General features: G+C 47.9%; 1 long non-coding RNA gene across 1 annotated transcript; it reads right to left on the reverse strand.

The window, feature by feature from the left end:
- Window positions 1–3,111: 3,111 nt before the first annotated feature.
- On the reverse strand, window positions 3,112–8,345 carry LOC144306487 (uncharacterized). Its single transcript, XR_013373572.1, has 4 exons — window positions 8,279–8,345; window positions 7,044–7,265; window positions 4,826–4,929; window positions 3,112–3,433 (listed from the first exon to the last, which is right to left on the reverse strand). It is a non-coding gene; the product is annotated as an uncharacterized LOC144306487 (long non-coding RNA).
- Window positions 8,346–8,719: the final 374 nt, after the last annotated feature.

The raw sequence follows: 8,719 nt of genomic DNA on the forward strand, positions 1-8,719 counted from the left end.
GCTCTGGCCATTACTCTGTTCTGTCCTGTGTTATTGCTGTGTAGGTGCCATTATTGTACAACTTCGCAGAGACTGGAGTTTGCACCCCTGGAAGCAGATATTCACACTCTGTGATTCCTCTCTTCCTTAGGGTCAGCTATTGCTCTACACCCAGCAGTTGTTGGACAACCGAGTGAGAAAGCTTAGTGGGAGGCCACTCCCCAACTCTGTATATCTGTACATCTGCTTTGGGCCAGTCTCCCTGCAGATCACCTACCTTTGCTTCTCTGGGTCACAGTGTGAAAAATGCTCCCCCCACCCAAGCCTCCCATGCATACCTGCTATAAGTGTGACCCGTTATATAGCACTGAGTCATTCAGGCAAAACATGCAAGGCATATCCTCTGGCCTGGCCTGGGTCATGGTGTCCATACCAGATCTAGTCCATGTGCGTAGGGGGGTGGGCAATGGGGCCAAGTTAGGGGGACTCGTACTGGAAGACTGGAAGTCACCCCTGCTAACTAGATGGGGTGGCGGGGGGCCAACAGATCTTACCAGAGGCAGAGCCTTGTTGGTGTCAATGCTGTTGATGTGCAATCCCATGTCCCCTTGGTCCTAGCAGGTAGACAACTTCCTACAAGGTAACAAGTCTCCAGGTGCCTAACTTTATTCTTCTCCATCTCAGAGCTTTCTCTAACACTGATGATGAACAGTAGAAGCGCAGGGGAGTTGACACCCCTAGGGGCAACTTTTACCCAAAGGGGGATGGGAGGGGTGGGTAAGTAGCCCAGGCCACCCACCTCTGCCAGGAGGATTCTGAGAGTAGGGGTGGGATTGGGCCTGGTGGCCAGTACAATAACCAACCAGTTAACATACACCCTTTCTGCCACATTTCATTTAGTTGACTTTTTTCCCTTTATTTACTTCTGAACTGGGGTTTCCTGGGGTCACTTCCCAAGTAGACTACCTGAACCCAAGTCCTTGACTCAAAAGCCAACTTTTGGGGAACCTGGGCCAAGAGATGGAATTAGGTAGCAATCTTATTGCACATCATATCTACCAGGGTGAACAATCTTTTCTGGAGAACTGCACTCGGTCATATACACCTGTTTCTCTACTGAGAAACTTTTGTGTTATTTTCTTTTCCGTGAACTAATAATTCATGTCCTTGGCTCATGTTCTTCATAGGTTGTTTTCTATTTTAGGGAGATTGGCTCTTTCTCTAAGATAGGAGTTGTATATATATATATTTTTCCCATTTTATCATATAGTCTTTGCCAAAGGGTCTGTTTGTACCAACTCACATTGCCTGTCATAGATTCTGGTTCCACAGTAAATATTTGTGGAGGAAACAGCTCTGTGTGGGAAAGAAATGTCTCTGGAGCAAGTAGGCTAGGGGGTGCTGCTCTGTGCCTTACAGTCACTGCAGAAACCCAAGTCAGCAGCAGAGAATCAGCACCCTCCTCCCAGTAGCCCAGCTCAGTGCACTGTCCTCGCATAGAGGCAGATACAGGCTGTCTTTTATTGGCCCAGGAGGGACTTTCTTATGACACAGGATCTATCTGCTCCAGAGTTCTTTTCAGGTTCTCAACTGCTGCGGCAGGGGCACAGATCTCCATTTGCAACCAAAGAGGCTGCCTTGCTTGGCTGGCAGGCTCTCTCATTGGAGGTGGCTTCCCCGGGCTTGGGGCTGGGGACACAAGTGGGGAACATGCCCTCCAGGTGGATCCTGCCATCTTCATAACGCTTCATTTCAATATGAAGTTCTATCAGAGCCCAGCGCTGCAGAAGGTCTATGAGCCTGCCATCTGGGGAGCCTCTTGCATTGGGGAGGTTCCCAGCAGGCATCAGTCAGCACACTCACATTGGATAATTCAAGAAGGGTTTCCCTAAGGAGCTGTTTACAAAAAGGTAGGATGGAGCTATACCCCAGGCCCAGGAATGCTCGAGCTGTTACCACCAGCCCTAACCCCAAATAGATAAGGAGAAGAGACTATTGTGAAGATCTAAAAGAACAGAGTCATGTAGAGAGTGCTCCTTTCAGAGGAGCTGTGACCTTTGAAGGGGAATGTGTAGCCAGCTACAGGAGCCCTGCAAGGGGAGAGCCCGGGAGAATAAGTTCCCAGACTTCTCTCTCCTCTCTCCCCCTTCCATCATTTGCTATGGCTGCCCATTGACCAAATCCAGCTAGAAGCTCAGGGAGCCCTGAGAAGGGGACATGTCTAACAGCTGGATATGGGCCTGGTCTCAGTGTTCTGTTGAACATAGCAATTTCACACAGCAGCATCAGACAAGAGCATTTTGTCTTATGATGGATTGAGATGAAAACAAGACCCTCAACAGCAGTGTATGAACGTGGAGGAAAACATGAGTGTGTCCACTCCACAGCTGGGACCAAATATCCCCCTCTGAGAGAGAGGCTTTGAGAGACTGCTGTGCTTTCTTCATCAGTTACTGCTGTAGCCTCCCTAGATCTAGTCTTCCTCCTACATAAGACCTATTAAGATACCTGTCTACAGAATTACACGTGCCCCACCTCCCCGGCAGCATCCAACCCAGAGCAAAGCCCCCCTTCCATAAGCCCTCCCTCAAATTCCCTACACAAGCCCAAATTCTATGCCAAGTCCTCTCTGACACCTCTCAGACACTCTGACTTCCTGAGATACCGCAGTCCCACTTGACGCACATTCCCCCTCGCTGCCACGGGGAATAAACACCACTTGCCCAGGTGCAGCTGTGTTCCTGGGGGCCTTTGGCTGGTTTTCTTATCCTTCCTATCCCTGCCCTTCAACTCCCCTGCTCAGACCCAGGAGGAAGTGCTTTACTGATATGTTTGCGATTGCGATGGCGTCCGAGGGAGTTCTCAAAGTCATCGCAGAAACAGTTGGAAGGAGATGGAGGCAGTTCCTAGTGAGCAGCCAGGAGTGCTCCAAGGTGGATTTGGAGCATGAACTCAGCATTTGCCCCCAGGTGCCTCGGAGAAATGAGCAGAAGCCCCGGAGACCACAGGCTGAGATGGCAGAGAATATAGTCAGAAGGAGGCAGGGGCATAGATGTCTCTCGGAACTGCCAGACTGGCTCTTACTTTGTTATAATCCATCCTTCCATTCGTCCCCTTATTCACTCTTCCGTATGTATTTCAATCTTTATTCATTTTTTTGTTTCATGCCTTTTAAAGTAAGCGGCAGAGATATCAGTGCACTTTCCCCTGGATACTGGAGCACACCTGTCAAGTAGAATACAGTGGTGAAATGTTCAAGGCACCAATACAGTATTTGAAATATGTGTAGGAGTAACGTTCAGTTGTATGCTCTAAAATGATTAGTGTAGGGGTGCCTGGGTGGCTCAGGTGATTAAGTGTCTGCCTTCAGCTCATGATTCCGAGGTCTTGGGATTGAGCCCGGAGTCAGACTCCCAGTTCTTCCTGCTTATGTTCACTTGCTCTCTCTCTCTCTCTCTGTCAAATAAATAAATAAATAAATAAATATAAATAAATAAATAAATAAATAAATAAATAAATAAATAAAATGTTTAAAAAATAATCAGTGGCTTATTTTTATCTGGGTATCCATAGCTCCTAAATTCTTGGCCATTCCTAACACTATTGACAGTCTGGCTCTGGGTACCTGACCACTCCAATAGGGCTCATGGAAGCAGGAGGTCTCTGGAACTGCCTTGCAGGACAGCCTGAGGCTGGACAAGCCCTGCTTGTGCTACTTTCTGTTCATTCTCTGGCACCTGCTGGGAGAAGTGTTCCACAGGAAGGGACTGGATGTTCTTGAGGACCTACCTGTAGGATGGGGGAGCCCACAAGCCACTGGAAGAGGGATTGGCATAAAATCATAAGATTGCAAAAGACTGAAGACAGGCATGGGGTTGAGTCCAGAGACACAATAAAATAGAAGAATGGGCATTGCATTACGGAGGACTGAGGAAGTACAGGCTAGCTCAGAATGTAAACATCTGCCCTGCCTGTCAGCAGGATGGGATAGCAGAGGTGTTTGCTAAAGCCAACTACATGGTGACTGGGAAATATTATTTCTCCCAATATCATGCTGCAGTCACAAAGACACCAACAAGCCCCTTCTCTGAGTGCTTCGTGCTTTCTTACTCACTGGGAAACTTGGTCTGTAATATTAACAGTCTACCAAAAAGCTTCGTGCCTGAAATCATATCAATAAAAATGAAACACGGGCAGCCCGGGTGGCTCAGCGGTTTAGCGCTGCCTTCAGCCCAGGGCCTGATCCTGGAGACCCAGGATAGAGTCCCACATCAGGCTCACTGCGTGGAGCCTGCTTCTCCCTCTGCCTGTGTCTCTGCCTCTCTATCTCTCTCTATGTCTTTCATGAGTAAATAAATAATAAAATCTTTAAAAATAAATAAATAAATAAAAATGAAACATTCCATCCTTGCCTGGAGGATCCACATTAGTTTGACAGGAGGTAGCAGCCTGATTTCCAAACTCCATGCTAAAGTTCAGGCAAGGGCTCCAGGAGGCATGTCCACCACTCCCCCACCACCCCATGCTGCATCATATACACACCAGAGCCCCAGGCTTGTTGATAAGCTCAAGGTGTTCTTGGCCCTGGGGAACCTTGATGACAAGGTGAACGTCACCAAATTCCTCTGCTGTCATTTGCATTCGGGGTATTTAAGGATGGGCTCCAAGGCTGGAGAAAGTGAGGAAACTTTTGCAAACACTGCCTCCCTGAAGGACTGTTGCTGTTTCTATATATTCTAGGACACGGAAGGCATATACTTGCTTAGACTCTTGTGAGTGGCTGTAACAAGTATATTCCAACATGCCAGGGGCTCAATTCAACAGTAATTAATAATGTTGTGCTCACATAATTGTCAATGCAGTTGCTCCTAGTTGGCAAGTAGGTTTTACTGGTGTGACCCCTTTCATCTGTGAGTTCCCATCCCTGACAGCAGAGTCCTCCACCTGTGGCTAGAAAGAAGAAAGAGAAAGTGGTCATCTCCTAAAGGCTTTGGCTCAGAAGTGACACGCTTTATTGCTACCATGCTCTATTGCTGAGAATCAGTCCATCCCCCTCCCGCCCATGCAAGAGATGCTGGGAAATGTATTCCCCCACTGGACCGCTCATTACTAGTGATAATGCTACACTCTGGAAGGTGGACAGGTGGATGGGTTCCTTGGCCTCAGTGAGGAAAGCTGTTGTTATTCAAAGCACACCTAAGAAACAAGCCCCACTTTCTAGATTAACTACAATGGGGAACACAAATGAACCTTGCAGACAATCTCTTCTTTGTCTCTCTTTTTAAAAAGATTTTACTTATTTCTTCATGAGAGACACACAGAGAGAAAGGCAGACATAGGCAGAGGGAGAAGCAGGCTCCCTGCAGAAAGTCCAATGTGGACTCAACCTCGGGCCCCCAGGATCACTCCCTGAGTCAAAGGCAGACGGAAAAAAAAAAAAAAAAAAAGGCAAATGCTCAACCACTGAGCCACCCAGGTGCCCCCAGTCTCTTCTGCCTTGTTTTTGTGTTTGTCTGTTTGTTTGTGGGCTATTGTCAGCTAAGAGAGAGGTACTGTTCAGAAACATTGGTCTCCGCTCCAGGGATGGCAATTTCTAACTGACATCAAGAGTCAAAGAACTTGCACAGACTCATCCCTGCACTGAACAAAGCACATACCTTTAGACCCTATTTCTGTTTGTTTTAAAAATAGACTGTATGTGAGGCCAATTTGTGGAATCTGAGAAGTTTGACTTCAGGATATCCAGTCTCCTCGGTGTACTCAGTTTCAGATGCCCAGGGCCTGCTGACTTTTTAACCCTATGCTTATCTGTAAGATGAAGCCTCTAGTATTTCGCATTTCCATACTTGAGGGGAACTGGAGTCAGTGCCTGAAAGACAGTGGTAGATGCCCAAGCCACTGATTGAAAAAAAAGAGAAAGAAAAGAAAAGAAAAGAAAAGAAAAGAAAGAAAGAAAGAAAGAAAGAAAGAAAGAAAGAAAGAAAGAAAAAGAAAGAAAGAAAGAAAGAAAGAAAAGGAGAGAGAGAAGGGGAAATCATCATTACTTTCCTTAAAAACTCATTTGCTTTACTTTTTTTTTTAAGATTTTATTTATTTATCCATAAGAGACACAGAGAGAGAGAGAGAGAGAGAGAGGCAGAGACATAGGCAGAGGGAGAAGCAGGTTCCCTGTAAGGAGCCCGATGTGGGACTCAATCCCAGATCCTGGATCCCAGGATCAGGCCCCGAGCTGAAGGCAGACATTCAATGGCTGAGCCACCCAGGTGTCCCTGCTCTACTTTTTTTATATTGCCTTTGAAATCTGTGATTTCTAATCATTGAATAAAAGGCTATGTCTCTTATTAAAAAGACTTCAGGAGGGGCACCTGGGTGGCTCAGTCAGTTAAGTGTCCAACCCTTGATTTCAGCTCGGGTCATGGCTCGGGTCATGACAGGGTCGTGGGATCAAGTCTCACATTGGGAATCCCTGCTCAGTGGGGAGTCTGCTTCTCACTCCCTCTTCATCTCCCCCATGCCCATTCCCCAGCTAGTGTGCTTACTCTCTCTCTCTAAAATAAATGAATCTTTAAAAAAAAATAAAAAAAAAATAAATAGACTTCAGGAAATAGTGGGCAGGTTAGGAACAGATTTCCAGGTGCAAGGGAGTCTTCTCACCCCTGGGGTTATCCTTCATAACCAGATCCTGCCCTGGAGTTAAGCCTGTTTTCCCTGTGTGGGGAGGGCCAGGGCCCTGGGTCTTTGGGTTCCACCCCATCATCATGCTCAGCAAGATGATTAAGCTGCTCTGATTCACAAAATAGGAACCTCAGACATAGCCAAAATAGATCCCCAACGGATCAGTGGCAAGGATTTACCATTTTTTAAAAATTTACCATTCTTATATCTAAAAAAATAATAATGGTAATAACACCAACTCCACACTGGATGTATGCGTATTAGACTGTTTTCTATTGTAATCATGCCTCCAAACAAAAACCAAACATCTTAGGAGATTATATCAACATTCATTTTCTCCTTCATGGTGAGCAGGTGACTGCGGTAAAGCTGGTCCGGGGTGCACTTACTTGAGATTCACTGACTAGGTTGGACTCCACGCTGGAGGGAGAGTTCCGGTCAGCTGAGAAGTCTCTTTTGTCTGAGACCAGACCCACAAGGCATGTGCAACTCCCACTCCTGGCAGGTGGCAGAGGCTAAGGGGCCAAGTCAAACTATGAAAGCACATTTAGAGTCCTGGTCCATTTCACTGATATTCCACTGGCCAAGCCCCAAGTTAGGGAGGTGTGGCACTGCAAAGACACATGGTTGACAACAGGAGAATTAGGAGCAGTGATCCTATCCACCACAGGAGAGAGCCCTGACCACAGAAGTAGCATGTACCAAACACAGAACGGGCACATGGAATCCCAATCCCACCAAAAGAAACTCAGTTGAATTATTCTTCTCCTAGTGGCTGCCGTCTACACATCTGCTCAAGCCCAAACTGGAAAGTCATCCCTGCTTCTCTCCTCCCCTCACTACCAGCGTCTAACTCCCCAGCATCTAACCCACCAGCAAGTCCTATCAGCTCTGCTTCCAAAGAAAACCTATATTTACATTCTGGGACTCCATGGTTCCCACTATGGCCCAAGCCTGCACCATCATCTCTGGCATAGCCAGCTGCAACCGTCTCCTGAATAATCTCTCTCCTCCACAGTTAACCCTGCCCCATGGCTCTGCTCCTCACAGGGAGGGAAGGTCACCGTGGCAGGCTCCCCCTGTACCCGCCAGTGGGCCTCCTGTCGGAGCAGGCAGAGAAGCTCTAACAGGATGCCTGGAGGCCAGCAAGGAGGAGGTGGTGGCCAGCTGCGGGGAAGGTCCAGGCCTGTCCTGGCAGCACTCCACCACCAGAGGAGCCGGATCACACCAGACTGGCCCCAGGTGGCAGAGCCACCACAGGAAATCCCTGAGCAGGTTAGGAAGAAAAAGCCAGAAACCCTGCTTCCAGCCTCAAGTAATAAATATTCTGCCCCCTAGTTAACAACTGTCAGTAATAGAAACCACAAACCCGGGGGCAGCAGCTTGCTCTCTCTCTCTCTCTCTGCCTGCTCCCACGTCTGGAGATTGTACTTTACTTTTTGCTTTAAAAAACTTTCCCACTTGTTCTCTGTGCTGCGCATCTGCCCTGGAGTTCCTTCTCATGACAAGAACAAGAACCTGTGGTGATTCCTTTAGGTCTGGCTGGGTCTAGGCACTAGGGCCGTGGGGTCTCCCCAGCTCGCCAGGCAACACTTGCAGCTTAAATCAGATCCAAATTCCTTACCATTTTTCAGAGCGTGCTTCCCCCACTGAAGTGTGGATCTCAATGCCCCTGGGGCGTGGCATCTTACTAAACTTTACCCGGGCTGGGTAAATCTTGAGACTTGGCAATTTTAATGAGCTTGGCGCTTTGTTCCCAGTGGAACACCCTCTGTGATCTGCACCCACCCCCCCCACTTCCTCTACAGCCACATCCCTCCAAAGGCCTTCTGTCAATTCGTTCCCCTCGCCAAATCCCTCCTGCTCCAAGGACTCCCCCCTCTGCCTGCAGGCTCTCCTCTCAGCTCTGCACCTGGCTCACCCCTTCTCATCACTCCAGTCTCAGCTCAGATCAGCCATCACTTCCTCAAACAGCCTCCTCACCTCCTCATCTGGCTTGAGAGTTTCTTGCTTGAGAGTTTCTTGCTTGAGAGTAAGAATCAATAAGGTCTCCAATAGGTTGCCA

The sequence above is a fragment of the Canis aureus genome, chromosome 37, assembly GCF_053574225.1.
Source record: "Canis aureus isolate CA01 chromosome 37, VMU_Caureus_v.1.0, whole genome shotgun sequence".
Lineage (NCBI taxonomy): Eukaryota > Metazoa > Chordata > Mammalia > Carnivora > Canidae > Canis > Canis aureus.